Raw genomic sequence first — 15,243 nt, 5'->3', positions numbered from 1 at the left:
GTTTAAACAAGAGGTAGCGTGCCGTTCAGTGGATAGTTAAGACATGGCATATTTCTTATACTATTCAGAAGGATAAAGACACTGAATAATTTTGGATTTTGTTAGAAAATTTAATAGCTAATTGTGTATACTAAAAAATTAGAATAAACATTTAAAAATACAAATAAAATATCTGATTTCCAAAGTAGCAGAATGATGAAAAAAGTACATTAAACCAACTTAACTGTGAAGAAAGAATTTTATTATAAAAATAATATAATTTTGTTATTTTATAACAACAAAAATAATATATTATCATTATTAGAAAAATAATTAAATGGTGAAATACACATCAATAATCTCAACTTAAATGGAATAAACTGAGAATGATATAGACTATCAGATTCATTTTTAAATCTGGTTAAAAATTGTAAGAATCTTTCTTAAAACAGTACAACTAAAACTTTGAAAGGTATAGAATAAGTAATAAAAGGCAAAATTAACCAAAAGGAGATTTAGGTAATAATAAAAATTTCAAAATAAATATAATTTTTTTAAAAAAGCAATAAAGATAGAGACAGTACCCAATGGTAAAAAGAACAATCTACCAAAAAAGGTATAACTATTATGAATTTGTATATCTCTAACAAATTGTTTTAAAATATAATTTCATAATGTTAAGGAAAAACAGACAAATACGCAATAATAGTGTACCACTACCAAGAATTGATAAAGCAAAAAATAAATAAAAATATAGATTGCAACAACCCAATTAAAGAATTTCATTTAATAAGTATATGTAGTACCTTGTAACCTACAAATAAAGAATATGTCTGTTTTTAAACATATACAAACAATTACAAAACATGAATACAAAGCAGGTCTTAACAAAGTCCAAAGAATCACTATCATATAGATCATGGTCTCTTAATTTCATTTTTAAAATAATTGAAATGGTTAAGATTGCCAGATAAACAATTTTTAGTATGACCATGTTCCATGTGATATTTGAGATATGCTTTTACTAAAATATTATTCATTGTTTATCTGAAATTTGGATTTCACTGGGCACTTGTATTTTTATTTTTTTAATCTGGCAATATTAATCAATAAAAATACAGAAAATCAAAGCAATATAAAAAGGACATTATTTTATAAACTAAAAAAAATCACTCCAAATTAGCTCATACAGTCAAAATAAAATTACAAAGAAAAGCATAAAGTATCTGAAGGAAAAGGAAATAGACGTGGGAAAGAAGAGACACCTTAATAGATATCCAAAGCATTGTAAGGCTATGTTTTCTGTTTTTGTTTTTGTTTTTTAACGTGGTGGTATTGTTACAGAAATAGACACATAGGCAAGTGGAGCAGAATTGACAAAGAGCTGTATTCTTTTGTGGAACTTTGGCACTTAACAGAGGTGGTATTACAAGTCAAAGTTGACAAGTTATTCAGAAGTACTCATATTAACAGTTTACTTTTCAAATGGAAAATTAAGTTAGATTATTCCCTAGTGCTACATGAAATTTACTTTTAGAAATATTGAAATAAAAAAATCAAAACTTTAGATGAATATATAGAATATCTATTTGAACTCAGGTTAGGAAATAATTGTCTTGTGCAAAGTACAAAAGTATTAACCATAGAAGATATATTAATAACATTTTTACATCTGCATGAAAAAATATATATATATAAACATATCAAAAAGGCTAGTTACCGAGAAATGATACTTTCCTTACATGTGATCAAGTGATGCTTAGTATCTAGCATAACAAACTCCTACAAACAAAAGATGGTAACTCAGTAGAAAAATGGGCATGTGATATCAAAACACAATTTAGAGAAAAGAAACTTTAATTGCCAGTAGCTATGAAAAGATGTTCAATCTCACTAGCAATTAGGAAACTGCAAAATAATACCTATGAGATAGGCAAAAAAAAATTAATAAAAATTTGCAAATAACAAGTACTGCCTGGTTTCAAATCCTAACTTTACTTCTTATTAGTTGTATGACTATAGCAAGGCATATAACCTCTCTGTTTTCTTATCAGCAAACTGTCAGAGAATTATCATAATTAAATTCTCTTTGTCAGAGAATTATCATAATTAAATTATTTAATATATTCAAAGTTCTTAGAACAGAGCCTGCCCTCTGTAAGCATTATATAACCTTTTGTTAAACAAAAAGAAAATTGACAAAGATGTGGGAAAACAGAAACTCTTGGTTCCTATGAAGAGAGGTGGATATTGGAACCCCTACACTGAAGAGCAACTTGGCAGTGTCTGGTAAAATTTGAAATGTTTATAATTTGAACTTTCTACAAGCAGAATACAGTCATAAAATAACTGTTTTCTCCTTTGAAAAATTCTATAGCTCAGCCACACATTCCTGGTAAATCTAAAGTCCTCTGGCTACTTTAAGACACAGAATAGTTGTATTTCAGTATTTAGTTCTTGAATACCGCACACTTTCTACAAAGTTAAAGTCTCTTCTGTTTGTCCCCCAGCTCCAGTTTTGTAGGGGAGGAGTCTGCAACGTAAAAGGAAGAACATGACACTTAGTTTCTTTTTCTTTGTTATTTTGCTTCTATACTTTCTCCCTCAGTATGCGAATACCAGTTTTTGATTTCTGGAAGATCGTTTTGTGATGTTGGGATTGGTGATAAGTGAGCATGACAGTTTGGGTCCTATGAGAAGCAGAGTCAGAAGTACAAAAGATTTATTGGTGATAACACCTATGAAAGATAAAGAAGAGAGGAAAAAGGAGTAGACAGAGAAGGAGTTCAGACTTTGATATAGATGTTTAAAAGGAAACAGGGAAGAAAGAAAGATTGAGTAGGAAGAGACTCAGACTGTGGTGTTGATTTGAAAACTTCTTGGCAAGGCCAGTGCAGTGATCTGGCAAAAACACTGGCCGTTGATGAATCCCTTATTGGGCAGAATGGTCAGGCTAAAGCAAGGCTACAGCTCAGAAGCTGTGGGGAATCCTGAATATTGTGAAGCTCAAAGTTGTCATCTGACTGTGCTTCTCACAGCCAGTTCCCTCTGGAAAAGAAATCTGACCAGAGCTCTGCAATGGCTCCACAGAAGCATCCAGGACTGGTTGTACTTGGCTAGTACTATCATAAGTTGGCATCAATGCTCTCTAGTCTGGACAGGCATTTAAAGTTATTCTTTTTGTCATGGGTGCTTTTGTGAGTTCGTTGGAGACCCTCATGATGGTGTGCCTCGTCAGCCAACCCGTTGTCTTGGAACTTCAGCCCATGCTTAGACAGTAAAAGCCTCATTTAACAATTTTTACATCTATGTACCTTACACCCAGCAATTTCACTTCCAGAGAAAATGTATGCCCAAGAGTGTTCATTAAAGCATTGCTTGTAATATTGAAAAAAAAAGAAAAAAGAAAAAAGGAAATAATTTAAATATCCATGAATATGAGTGAATAAATAAATTTATATGATGGCACCTATAAGGCTTATCAAAACACAGATGGGTGGGCCCCACCTTCTGGAGTGTTTGATTCAGTGGGTGTAGGATGGGACCTGAGAATCTGCATTTCTAACAAGTTCCCAGTGATGTTGATGCTACCGGTTCAGGACCCACATTTTGAGAATGACTGTTTTATGGTGATTGAATAGAAAAAACTAGGTCCCTCTATAGCATTATGAATAAATCTTAAAAACAATTAAGCAATTTTCAGAATGATGCATATAGTCTAATACCAATTATATAAAGTTTAAAAACAAAATAGTTCAATGGGCATGCAAATGTGCAGTAAAAATATAAAATACAGTCAAAGACACATGCCAACTTCATGATAGTGGTTATCTGAAGAAGAAAGGATATCATATTGGAAACAAGCTGAAAATATCTAAAGCTGATATGCAAAGGTTAACATTTGTTAATACTAGGTACGAAAGAGTTATATTCCTTCTCGGTGGCTTTCTTCATATTTGAAATATGTCATTAAAAATAACTAAAATACATAAATTGTTTTTTGAAAGAAAATGAATTTTATCCACAATTTATTTATTTATTCATGTACCTATACCCTATCTTGTTAAAAAGTGATTTTAGGGAGCTGATACACAATGAAAATTTATATTTGATATAGTAACAGCAAAGATTATTATCTTTTATAAAACAAATAATTACAAATTATTTGGAATCTTATCCATTTGGAAGGTAAAATCAATAAAATAACCCCAATTGACAGTTTATTATTGAAATATTTACAACCATATTTAAGTAATTAAAAATAGTGATGACATTATTATTATTAATATTAATAGTATTAATTATAACTAGTTATTCTTTTGAAGTGATTCCATGGAGATAAAGGAGGAAGGCAGCAAGTATCACAGATGGAATGCCTAAATTTCAAATTTCATTATTAATATAGAGATAAGCTTAAAGAATCTTTTAAAGTATGGAGCTGTTTATGGTTTCCTTAAATTATTCATCTTAATGGTCAATTAATTGACTGAATGGAAACTCCGGTCCCAGATAAGTTAAACTTGAAATCACTGACATACTTGAAACACACGTGTTTTGTTCAGTGATTAGAGGAAGATCCGCAGGCTGTAGATAGCAGGTGCATAGATGACAAATAAGATTGTTTGTTTTAAAACTGTTATATTCTTATCTTAATGTTGTGGATAGTGAGAGGGAAGGGGATCAAACCCCTGAAGAAATGGGTAAATTTGTCAATTTATTCATAATACCGAAGCTTTTAATATTTCTTTAGAAGAGGTTAAATGTGCCAACTCTTTCTGACTATGAAGTCTGTATCTTAGGAAACTAATATAGATCGGTCCAATAATGACTGTGACTCATTGCTGTGATGCTAAAATGCATATTTCGTTATTCATAGTCCTTTTAAAAAATGAATAAGAACTCATTAATTTTCTCAATTATAGTTATATCTATTGCATTATGCCAATTTTGCTTGAGAATACAATTTAGTAAACTGTTCTAGGCTGGCAGAATCAATGGTTCACTACAATGTGCTTAGTCATTTCTATTAAAAATAGAAATTTGTTTACTGGCATCCTGGAGACCTGGTCAATTAAAGATTTTTCAGTGTTAGGCATCTACTTTTCCCACGGAAAAGAAAAAAAAATCTCATTAGACATGGCATTTTAATTAAAAGCTATTAGGTACCAATTCCTTCTAACTGAAGCAATAGTTTTCAGAAAAAATTATTTATTAAGGGATGAGTCCGTAACTTGAAATGAAGCCACATTCAGCTACTAATGATAAAAATCACTGTTAACTTCATTAAAGGCCATTCACCTTCATATTCTAAATCAAACTAGTTCTTTATTTTGTTTTGTTTTGTTTTAAACATCGATGTTACTGCTGGCAACATTCATCAATTGAATTTTTTAGTGTTTTTCACTATTAATCATTGCTCCTTTTTTTCCTCCATCCAGAAACTAGTGGGATGTTTCTATTGCTTTTGGATTTGATTCCAACATTCTAACTCAGCAGAAAGCAAAGCAGATCCACAATGGAGTATTTAACTCAAACTGGGGATGGAGGTGGGAGGGGAGTTGGGATTGGAAGTAAAAACGGGAAAATGCTTCAGTTTCTTTTATGTTTAACATCTCCATTAATTAGAGTCAGCTTATTTCTGTTCATTCATTTCCTCATTGCAAGTGGAAGAGATATTACCAGACAGAAACTGGTGTAAATCCCATGCAAATGATTTTTATTGAACATGTACTGTGCACGTCTTAGGGACTATATTCTACCTAAATAATGCAGGAGCATGTGATGCCTGCCAAATCCCACACAATGTTGAAACCCCAGTTAGTGTTTTATCTTTAAAGAGAGAGCTCTGCGTCCTTTTGGCAGTTGACGAGTTCAGATAGAAAACATGCCAGCAGTGTGGACCGATGCATTATCACACGCACACCCCTGCCTCATCACATGCCATAACATTGGCAAGCAGAGCCCAGAGCTCTTTAAGAACAAGAAGCTCATAAATAATAGTTGAATCACACAAGGGATAATTAAATGAGACAACTGAATGCCAATGGACTCCCCAGCAGAAAACACTCAGTGAGGATCATTCCTGCCTCTCCCTTCTTTCTTTTCTTTTCTTTTTTTCCTCTCAGTTTTAGTTCTGACTAACAGTTCATTATTGTAGATACTTTTCAAATGGGAGTGTTTTAAAAAATTGTCAAACTCTGCAAAACATTTGCAGGCATTTTCATATTTAGGAAAGTTTCTTCAATGTATATAAATACAGAGATCTATTCTTATTTTTAAATTTTTTAGCTCTAATTTTGTCATTCTAATGACATATACCTGTTTGACAAACCAACCACAGATAACATTCCTGAAAGGCAAAAGGAGAAAATTCCATAATGTGCAGAATCTTACTGAACTGCGCATCCTACAATATGAGTGGAATTCATTCATTCTTTTCATTTAGGATAAATACATGTCAATGTAATAGCTGCCTTCTCATTCTTAAAAAAATAAGATTCACAATGAATTTCAATGATTCTTCACCAACCTCCTCCAAATTCTTTTTCAGAAATGCTTAATGTTTCTGGCTTGACAGCTTTGTACTCAAGGTTGACAGGGTATTTTTAGTATCTCAAGTATTTTAAAGGCTTGAAAAAAATCTAGTTCTGGTTTGCTTGTTTATGAAATACATTTAGCAGACAATTACAGTTGGTTTAATATGCATTTATTGCTGTCTGAGGAAAAAATGCCTTCGGCTTTTTTGGCAAAAGGAAGAGAAATATGCATTTGCTTACAGTAAGCCACTCAGAATGTGGCATACTCGTTGATCACTAAGGATCATGCTTCTTGCAACAGTGAAAGGAAGAGCTATAAAAGAAGGTAAATCTAGCTTAGCTCTACTTCTTGATCAATACGAAGAGCCTGGGGTCCCCGTTCTGACCCATTTTCATTTAGTATCAGCAAGATTAAGTTGCATAGCAGTGCAAAGGTGCACCTCTCTTTCAGGCAGGGCTCTGAAAATTATGTGAAAATCTACTTTGTCACTTTGGTCAGTCATCCAATATTTATTTAGCACCTATAAAGTACCAGATCCTGTAGTCAGTTCTGGAGCTAAAAAATGTAAATAAAATGAAATTTGTCACTGCCTTCTTGGTGATTCGTATGCAGCAAGGAGAACAGACATAAAGAAATAATTAAAAGATCAGTGATATCCCTGACAGGACACAATATCACTTATACATTATTCCAGCCTGAAATACAGGACATAGATCTAAATATGATGAAACAGAAAAAAGCAAAATGACATCAGTTCTATTTAAAAGGGAAAAACTGACTGTATTCTTCAAAAATATTTTCTCGATAGACAAAAGCTATGGAAATTTTCTTAATTAAAGACTAAGAGATAACTAAATGAACCTAGACTACATTGTCCTAGAAGGTAAATTTAAAAAAAAAAAAAAGTATACAGATGGTGTAATGGAAAAACCTTGGTCTTCCACCTCTTGTATTGGGAAAAAACCTAGCTCTTCCCTGTGAGCCTCCTTTACTACTCACGCAAAACATTTCACTTCTGGTCATCAAATGTGTGAAGGATTTTCTCTACACCACCAAGCAATTCTCAGATACCAGCAGGGTGTCCAAGAATTCAACTCAATTCTGACACTATCTACCCAGAGATAACATCAGATTCAATGGGTTAAGGGCTGTCCCCCATCCCCTCCACTCACACACTTTGGGTACCAGATTATCACCTGTGCTTCTCACCGACTGACTATAGGTTGGAGGTTCCAAAGACCCCCTACTTGGGTTTGATTCATTTGCTAGAGTGGCTCACATAACTCAGGGAAACACCTACTTATGTTTACCAGTTTATTAAAGGATATGATAAAGGATATAGATGAACAACCAAGTGGAAGAAATGCATAGGACAAGGTGTGTGGAAGGGCACAGAGCCTTCCATGCTCTCTCCAGGTGTGCCACTCTCCCAGCACCCCCAGTTGTTCACCAACCTGGAAGTTCTTCCAACCCTATACTTTCGGGATTTTATGGAGGCTTTGTCATGTAGGCATGATTGATCATAAACTCCATTTTCAGCTCTTCTTCATTCTCAAGAGAATGAAAGGTAGGGCTGAACATTCCAAACTTCTAATTATGGCTTAGTCTTTCTAGTGACTAACCCTCATCCAGGAGCTATCCAGAGTCATCTCATTAAAACAAAAGATACTTCTATCATCCAGGAATTTACAAGGTTTTCAGAAGCTCTGTAATCAGAAACAGAGGTCAAATTTATTAGATGTTAATATTAGAACAAGAAATGCTGTCTATGGCCATGTCACCCTGAATAAGCCCGATCCCGTCTGGTCTCGTAAGCTAAACAGGTTTGGGCCTGGTTAGAACTTGGATGGGGGACCACCTAGGAAGACCAGGTGCTGTAGGTGCTGTAGGTGTGAAAAATAAATAAATAAATAAAAATAAAAAATAAGGGATTGTAAGCTGACAAGGTCAAGGTCCTTGCAATTTGTGAAGTCAACCAAGGGTTGCCTCGCCTAAAAAAAAAAAATGCTCTAGTGTTTTTATCAGTTAAGAAATAATAAGGATTTTAGGAGCTCTGTGGCAAGAACTGGAGGATAAAACCAATATATATTTTCTATTATCTCACAGATGGTAATTAGATTAAAGTAACATAACAATGATAAGTTTACCAAAGCAGATAACCATTGTGGTTATGGAAGAGAATTTCCCTATTCGTAGGAAATACATTCTGAAGTACATTGGAATAAGAAGCTATGATGTAATTAACTTACACTCAAGTAGTTCAGAAAAATAATATATGTGTTTGTGTTGATTGTGTGTCTGTGTGTGTGTGCGTGCATGCAAGAGAGAGAGAGAGAGAGAGAGAGAGAAGGAAGGAGAAAAGATGCAAATGATAAAGCTAACAATCAGTGAATCTGGGTAAAAAATGTTCTGTTTACTATTCTTTCAATTTCTCCATAAGTTTGAAATTATAAACTTATAATTGAAAAGTTTTTTAAAAGATGTTTACTGCAAAGGAATTGCACAAGATGCTATGGAACATGTGCAGAGTAATATACACTAGTCTCTAAGGTGAAGTGCCTCAGATAGTAGTACTTAAGATGATTTATTAAAGAGAAAGAGGAAGTTGGTGTGAAGTAAGGAGTATGAGGTATTAGGACATCATTCTAGGCACAAACATCTATGAAGGCATTGAGTTAGTTAAATGTTCAAAACTGGCAAAGTCTAATATAGCTAGAACACAAAAGTGGCAGGGAAATGGGCTGATAGGAAAATGGAAGGGGTAGCAGGGATCTGATTATATAGGGTCTCATAAACCAAGTCATGAGAACTGATAAGTCTGGAACTAGCATGATAAATAATGTGATGTAATTTGAGGCTTAAAAAAATAAATTATTTTAGCCTAATAAAAAATAGAAAAGGTAAAGATCTTCAAAGGGCAAAAGTCTGTTTTAGTGAATCCAACCTGAGACCCCAGATAATGAGCGCCCACACCCTCTTTCCTCCTCCTTTCTCAGAATCCAAAGGACTCAACTCTATTCCCACCTCATCCATCAGTGAAACCGATAAGAGCCCCCATGCCAGGTGGAATGGTCATGGGAGGAGGAAATGCTAATGAGTGGTTGATTGGAGCCAACTAGCTAAGGAAGAGAGAGAGGAGCAGTAAGAAGCTACAGGAAGGATATTCTCAGCAAACCTCCACAAGATGTCCTCAGTGAATACAGGTTTAAGGTCACAACCCTAGGCATTTGTCTTAAAGGAAAGTCAGAGAAAATAATGAAGCCCTCTTTTAAGTATCTGTGACTTTATTTAAGCTTGACTGCATCACTTGAATTTCAAGTGAAAGGGTGACTGAAACTTTCTGTAGTGTTCCTGTGCGTTTCACCATCTACAGGTAAGACCTCTTTGAATGTCACTTCTTTTTCTTCCATGATAATGGGCTTAGTTTGAGATTACAGATATTTTACAAAGATACCTTGACCAGTAAGGAGAATGCATTTTGATTGGGGGAGGGGGGAGGGATAGGAGGATTAAAGGAGAAGTATAACTTTTGAGAAGCAAGTTAAAGGGCTGCTAAATTATCTAGATGACAATTATCCATGAATATCTAAGTTACACCTATGGTGACATTCCATTGTGAATATTTTGTAAGTCTTTTCCATTTAAATATTTTGGAGAATAATCTGTTTTCACATTTTGAATTTGCTTAAAATAAGATACCATTATTAATTAAAGTTCTAACCTCTTGGAATTTAATACCCTTCAACAATTTTACCTAGGTACAATGTTATATAAGTAATCTGGATCCCAAGAGCATTCTGCTAACTAGGAATTCACCTCTTATTGAAAGAAAAACAAATAGCCTGAAGTATATCCAAACAATTATGCTATCACCCACAGAGCCTCCCAGAACCTACCTAGTATACTCAGTGCTTTTCCTTAGGGCTACAAAAGGAGCTGCAAAATGAAGTTGGTATGGAACTGCTAGATATTGAAATGACCCTGACATCTTTTAAATTTTTTGTGTATTCCACCAGGTACTGGCTCTAAAAGATGGTCATTTAACTCAAAACATGTACTAGACTGACAGTTCCTTTCTTTGATTTTTAGTAGACTTAACAAGGTGTTTTATTTATTTGTCTGTAGTAAAAAAAATTCTTTTCAAAATGTTGTTTTGATTTATAAAACCAGAGAACCTATACCTCTTTTTGAAGTCAAAATTAATGCTTTAGTCATAAGTGAAAGTACTCTGTGTTCTCCAAAGTTGGATCTAAGAATCTTAGTAAATTTTGTAGTTATTCTCATGAAAAATGTGAAATATTAGCATAATTGGGAGAAATTTTCATATTCGCTTCTCTAAGACTCATATACTTATTGTTATGCAGAGCTGAAACAAACACATACAACAAACAAATTATCAGTGAATCTTTACATTACATCTTTAATTTGTTCAGATACCTTTAAAGTATTATCACAGATGCATTAAATAAGAAAAATGCAAGTCAAAACCTATATCTACGGGTCAAAGATTTTTCTCTAACAAATTTAAAATAGCCTGCAAATTGTTCAATGCATCCTCACACCTTGCCATGGAGACAGAGATAAGTATGATAACTTTGATTGTAAAGACAGAAGGCACAATGTAATAGAGGAATTGGGAACAGAACAGCAGCCATCACTGAACAAACATCACAGCTCAATTCTATACATTTTCCTCTTTAATTTCTATTCAATGAACTTTGATAACACTCACATGAACTTTGGCAATCACTCTTACAAACTAGAACCTCACCTCCACCCTGTCTCTCAGAAAGACCACATCCATTACATGAAGATTCAGCCCCTTTTCCCATAAGACTAGCTCATCCTTTCTCTGGGAAACTCTAGAGTAGACCATACAACTGCTCCTGAGAGCTTGCCTGGATAACCTAGATAATTTGAAGCTGGTCAGCAGCTCTAGGTTAGGCAGGAAGAGTCTATACTGCTGGGGTCATACTACATGTATCTGTGGGAATCTACATTTCGAGGAGGGGAAAGACATCCTATTTAAATTTGTTCAAATAATTAAGAGAATTTACTGGTTCACTGAACTCAAAATTTTGCAAGAGAGTTGGCTTCAATTAATGTAGATCAAGAGTTGTTTCTCTGTATTGTTCTGCTCTGCCTTCTGTTACATTGCCTTCACACTTTGATTCCATAGGCTGTTTCGATAGTTTGGGAGTTTCACCATCATTTCCACACGTTATGTCAAGATGGCTGTACCAGTTGGCTAAGGCTGCCATAACAATGTACAGCTAAAACTGCAGAAATTTGTTTCCTCACAGTTCTGGAGTTTAGAAGTTTGAGATCAAGGTGTCATCATGGTTGTTGGTTTCATTCTGGGGCCTCTCTCTTTGGCTCATAAATGGCCTATGTCTTCACATGGTCGTTCTTCTTTGTGTGTCTGTATAATCATCTCTTTTTATAAGGAGACCAGTGACATTGGATTAGGGCCTGCTTTTATGACCTCGCTTTACCTCTATTACCTCTTTAAAGGCCTACCCCCAAAAACAATCACATTCTAAGTTACTGCTAGGGGTTAGGATTTCAACGTATGAATTTTGAGGGGACATAATTCAGCCTTTAACAATGATATTTATAGGTGGTCAAATGAGCAATTTAGACCCATAGTATGAAGTTCCTGGAAAAGAGTGATGGTTACCTTTGGTACTTTCTGTGAAAGAGGGAGCTTCAGTTTTTCAGAAGTCTCAGCAAACACGTGGTCACTGATCTCACTGACGGCTTGGGATGATGGACTTCTTGAAGCTTGCATTATGGCCAGCGAGGTAAGATTAGACTGTCATCTGGGTCCATCCTTAGAGCTGAGTAGGAGCTCAAAATCACTTGCAAGATAATAGGAGAGTGGTGGTTTCCCAGAGAAATGTGGTTGGCACTAGGAAGGAGTAGGGATATTAGACAATCCTAAATAAAACATGTACATTAGTTCAACATAAGAAGTGGCAAAATCTCTTAGGCAATGGAAATAGAAAATCACTGTATTGCATCCACCATAATAATTATTGGCTCAGGAAAGAAAATCAATAGGTGTAGAAATGTTGGGGGGGGGGGAAGTATTCACTATGTCAAAGAATCACTATATAGACTACATATTAATTACAATGGAAAAATCTGGTAGATATCACCTGAACTGAAAGGGTCAAATTCAGCAATTGGCAAGGCACAGAAATTATAACACCATGTAGGTAGTGTTTCCACACCAAAATGTTTAACTTGGATCTAATCATAAGGAAAGAATCCAAAATGAGGACATTTTTCAACATAATTAGCTGGATGTTTTCAAAAATGCCAATGTTATGAAGGACTTGAAAAGGCTGGGAAACCATACTAAAGATAATAGAGAGACATGACAAGTGAAACGTAACATATGATTCTTGCTTGAAATTAGAATCAAATAAAATAGCAACAAAAAAATATAAAAGACCCCAATGGGTCAGTTCGGGAAATTTGTATATGAACTACAGTGTATGAAAGATGATAAAATATCAGTGTTAGGTTTACAGAGTATAGTATTGAATTTTGTTTTGTTTATGGAGGAGAATGTCTTTGTTATTGGACAATGTATGCTGAAATATATCAGTGTATATTTAGATGCTAAAAATATCACATGTCCTAGTCTTGACTTACTGTTAGGTAGTGAGATAGATGTTATTCTATCAAAAACAATAAAGGCTTTGATGTTTATTTTCTTGAAAGTTTCAGTCTTTTATGATGCCAAATAACTATTGATATTCCTTTGGTTCCTTGAATTTTTCTTCCTCTTTAAAATGAAAAGCATATAAAATATGAAGGGTCTGTCACTTAAAAAGTGCACTTTTTTTATACCATAGAGAAAATGAAAATGAAAATTGGAAGAAACTGTTTATAACCTCTTCAACAAAACTCATTTCTTTATGCAAAAGGCAACTGTGGCAGTGAAGAAAATTGGGGCATACCACAAAAATATATCTTGGATCTTTTAAATGTTAAAGATACAGCATTTCTAATGCTTAGATATGTATATAAATACATATATATATATATATATATATATATATAATCTTTCCCTCCCCCATGAAAAATAAAAATCTGGTTTCTTTTGTCACTTTTTTTCTTTAAGCAATAATTACTGAGCATCTTATCATTTATAAGAAATATTTTCAATTTTCATGAGAAAATAACCAAGAGAAAAAAGACAAATAGTTGAAGAGGTTTAGACTACATTTAAAGAACTCATTGTCAGATTAATGGCAAATGTAAGAAGTCTCACTTACTTCCCCCACCCCCAAAAAATGACCATCGCCTATAGATAGTTTGGATATGTGTTTATGAAAGGTTTCTACTTTGCTTTGAAAATTTTCAAATATATGGTAATTGATAAGTATTAAGATACTGATATGTTTCCTAAAGGTTTAAAGGTGTTTTGTTTTTGAGAAATGTAGTAACAATAGAGGCTCAAAACTATATCTACACCCCATGAAATATAATATGCACCTATGCTCATTTCTGATTTTATAATATGTGCCAGGTACATAGCCCAATTTACTAATAGTGTTTACCTTACTATCTTATAAGAAATAACAAATATGTTTATTATGAGTCCATATGTACATGATAGCCCCCTATCCAGAGAAGGCTATAATTGCATTAGAGAGCACAAAATGCTTCCTAGGGTTTCAAGTTCTTTTACAACAACCCAGTTAATTTTCACTCACTTTTTCTTTCATTAGTTTGACTTCTATTTCTTAATAAAATAAAGAGTTAACAAAAACTTATTAAGATCATCTCCATTATATCTTTTCACTAGTTTTTTTTAAAAAGGGGGAGAACCATGTATTTATTAATTCACTCAGTTCTTGAATGTCAGCTGCTATTTTGGTAAATTATACAATATTACAAACCACATTAAAACTTTGTGGCTTAAACCAAAAACAATGTTTTATTAGCTCACAATTCTGCAATATGAGCTGAGCTAAGTTGGGTAGTTCTTTTGTGCCACCAGCTGGTAGTGTAGTCATTATGCTCGACCAAACCGTGTTCAAGATGGCCCGTTCACATAGCTAGCAGGAAGTGCTGGTTATGGACTGGAAGATCAGATGGGACTGTTGACTGAAGTCCCCCCATCCTCCTCCACTTAGCCTCTCTGAGAAGCTTGGGTTCATAGCATGATGGCTGGCTCCAGAAAATTGCTTAAGTCAAGCCTTGAATGTTACACAATGTCACTCTGTCACATCCTGTTAGTCACAGTAAATTATAAGCATAGCCCAAATTAGAAATAATTATAGAAATAAAAAATCATAGTATTTGCTATTATTTATATATACATATATAAATAATATGTATATATAAATATTATATATACAATAAACAACAAACGTTAGAAGGGATAAATGTATTATTATATATATTTTATTTATAATAATATAGATGAAAAAAATACAAACCTGACAAGCTCAGGAGAGGCCAGTATGGCGGGCTCTACAAACTCAAAGACCAAAAGTAACCACATAGTAGTCTGAATATAAAAATTTCTGACAAAAAGCAGGTCACAGTGGGTAGTCATATCCTGGGCCTTTAGCTTTCTTGACAAAGGTCAATTGTTACCGTAAGTGAGCCCATCCATTGTCTTTTTGCATCTAAGATAACAAACCCTTGAAATGTTAGAGCAATCGCTTTTTTCCACCCCCTCCGGGCACAGCCCACTGCACCAGA

The 15,243-nt window shown here is 34.0% G+C and overlaps 1 pseudogene; it reads left to right on the top strand.

The window, feature by feature from the left end:
- The first annotated feature begins 8,280 nt into the window (after positions 1-8,280).
- On the top strand, positions 8,281-8,399 carry LOC118600565 (annotated as a pseudogene).
- Positions 8,400-15,243: the final 6,844 nt, after the last annotated feature.

Source organism: Rousettus aegyptiacus, unplaced genomic scaffold (genome assembly GCF_014176215.1).
Source record: "Rousettus aegyptiacus isolate mRouAeg1 unplaced genomic scaffold, mRouAeg1.p scaffold_m13_p_3, whole genome shotgun sequence".
Lineage (NCBI taxonomy): Eukaryota > Metazoa > Chordata > Mammalia > Chiroptera > Pteropodidae > Rousettus > Rousettus aegyptiacus.
This window is presented reverse-complemented; position numbering and strand designations above follow the sequence as displayed.